The sequence below is a fragment of the Microtus ochrogaster genome, chromosome 16, assembly GCF_000317375.1.
Source record: "Microtus ochrogaster isolate Prairie Vole_2 chromosome 16, MicOch1.0, whole genome shotgun sequence".
NCBI lineage: Eukaryota > Metazoa > Chordata > Mammalia > Rodentia > Cricetidae > Microtus > Microtus ochrogaster.
The window spans coordinates 38856874-38859795 of NC_022018.1; the positions used below are offsets into that span (position 1 = coordinate 38856874).

General features: G+C 44.3%; 1 protein-coding gene across 1 annotated transcript in view; it reads right to left on the bottom strand.

Moving 5' to 3' along the window:
- Positions 1-2922, bottom strand: part of Slc22a23 (solute carrier family 22 member 23) — a gene marked incomplete at its 5' end in the record, with an annotated part of 159240 nt that overhangs the window by 38724 nt on the left and 117594 nt on the right. The window lies entirely within an intron of this gene.

Here is a 2922-nt window from a genome sequence, read left to right on the forward strand (position 1 = left end):
CAGAAATCTTAAATAAATAAATAAATAAATAAATAAATAAATAAATAAATAAATAAATAAATAAATAGAAATGTAAGCCAAATAAACACTTTCCTCCCCAAGTTACTTTGGTCGTGGTGTTTCATCACAGCAATAGAAACCCTGACTAAGATGACATCGGTATCAGAATAGTGGAGTATTGCCTTTAAAGACCTGACCATGTGTTTTGTAGGATTTCAGAACTCTGGGCCAGAAAAGCCACTGTGTATTCTGAGTTTGGTGACCAGTGAGAGCTTGGAAGATGAAAATGTTGAAAGCAGTGCAGACAATGGAGGCCTGGCTTTTGACATTTCAGAGGAAAGCAAAGACTCTAGTAGAAAATTTGTGTGGCATCTGGTCAGCTGGAGCAGAAGAATCGGCTGCAAATAACAAGAGACCAGAGCCACTAAAGGAAAACCTTTGCTTTGCTGGGACAATGCATGCTGATCGGCTGGTGTTGAATTTTGTCTGTGAGCTCATCCTTGTCAAGAATTTCCTTCCATGGGGCCTTGTGTGCCTCCTTGGGGTGCTTTGTTGACTCTAGAAGGTCAGAGTATCTCAGCCTTGGCAAGTGTCTAAAATTTGTGCATGCATGCGCGGTTCAGACTTCAAAGCTTTGATTTTTTTTTTTTTTTTTTTTTTTTTAGAGAAAATTTGTTTTTTCTGTTCCTAGTTCAGGGAGTCAGCCAGCTGTGGGTGGAGACCCTGTGGTGAGGAAAGACTTTCTAGTCTTTGATTCTTGAATTTCTTTAAGGAGCTGAGTTCTAATTGTATACCAAGCCTGTATTTAGTCTTTTCTCTGTTACTAAAACAAAATATCTGTGCCAGGGCAACATAGAAAACCCACAGTTTTGAAGGCTGATAGTTAGACCTCTGGTGAAGAGCTAAGGGGGTTGGAATCACAGTAACAGAATGTGTGTGACAGAGATGGCAAGAGGGACATCTAAGAGCTTTAAGGGTTAGGTTACTCACAGAATGTGTCAATCCCATGGGCATACACCTAATGACCAAACCATGAAACCCCAAACTTTCAATACCACCACATTGAAAACTAAGCCTCAGGCATAAGAATAGGTGTGGAACAACCCACATCCAAACCACATGTTGTCGTTTGAATCTAGTGTCCCCACAGGCTCATGTTTTAAACACTTGATGCCACCTTGGCGGTACTATTTTGGGAGGCTCTGGAAAGTTGGGAGGAGGTAGGCTATTCAGGGTGAGTTCTTGGGGGTTTATCCATGCTCACTTCCTAGTCTACTTGACTGTGATGTGGACAGTGTCTGCCATCACCCCCACCACCGTGAATTGAACTGGTTGGACATACCTTCCTTCTGTGGTTGACTGAGACTCTCTGAACCAATGGGCCACAGTAAACCCTTCTTTCCTCAATATGTTTCTGTCAGGTACCAGGTTAGCAGTTAGGAGCAACAAATACATCCAAGAGCTCAGTTCTAGCTGGTGGGCAGGTTCCTAGGCTGCTGTCAGATTTGGAAACCTCATGATGCCCCCATGACGGCTTTGTCAGAATCCCCTCTTTCCAGTACAGCTCAGCATGATATTTTTGTGATTTGTTTTATTCATCAGCCATATGTATATAGAAAGGCCTCTGTCTGTCTGTCTGTCTGTCTGTCTGTCTGTCTGTCTGTCTGTCTGTCTACCACTTTGACTAGAAGATCCCTTCCACACTTTTATCTTCATGGCTCGAGGATTCTGCCTTGGGCAACTGGTTTGCTGTCCCTCATAGCTTCTGGGCTTCTCAGCCTGCTCCTTAGAGAGTGAGCAGCCACCTAACATGCTGCCAGGCACCCTGAATGCAGAGAGTAAATATCTTCTTGCTAAAGAAAAGTGTGTCACTTCTTGTACTTTGCCACCAACAGCTGGTTGTGCTGGCTGATGCTACCAATCACCTCTCCCTCCAGTAACCACTGAAGCAAGTCTGTCAAAAACCCAGTCAACAGGAGGAGATGGCAGGAAAGTGGTCATGAGAGAGGTGAGGAGAAAGGACAGGCAGCTACACAGTCTGCAAAGCCACTGATTCTCAAAGAGCCTTCCAAGCCTAGTAGGAAAAGTCTGGATACATTTCTCCCCAAAATTGTTGCGGTTCCTTCACACAGGTTTCTATGAAGGATTGAAACAACAGCTGCAGTAGCGGTAGTTAATACTTATAGGAATTAAGACCTGACACATCTGAGTTATCTCAAATACTACCAATATAAATATAAAACATAATAATCACGTTGATCATAAACATGAACATATGTGATACTAGGTGACAGGCATCAATCAAGGTGTCTCTACTAATTCTCCCAACCCAATTATTTACTATTGCGACTTAGGGCACTGATGAACTTGAGGGGCAGAGGTTAAACAACTTGCCCAAGGTTACAAGCCTATGCGGTGGTAGAACTCTAAGCTCTATCTCCAAGTCTCCCTCCATACTGCCCCCTCATGTGCCTTTTTGTATCAGTCATTTTAGTCTTTAAAGGAACCCCAGGTAGAATGATTATGATCCACTTTTATAGTTCTGAGGAAGCAGGGAATTAGAGAGGCATGGAACAAATTCCTGGGGCTGGACTAGCCAGAGCTAAGCATGGGGCGTGGTACCTTCCATCACACACAGGCGTACAGCACATGTTAAAGTCCCCAGGTGTAAGGCCAGCTGGCCTGGGTCTGAAAAAGCCTGGGATAAAACTGGACTCTCTGAACATAGCAGACAATGGGGACTACTGAGAACTCAAGAACATGGCAATGGGTTTCTGATCCTACTGCATGCACTGGCTTTGTGGGAGCCTAGGCAGTTTGGATGCTCAACTTGCTAGACCTGGATAGAGGTGGGGGTTCCTTGGACTTCCCACAGGACAGGGAACCCTGATTGCTTTTCGGGCTGAGGGGGGGGGACTTAAT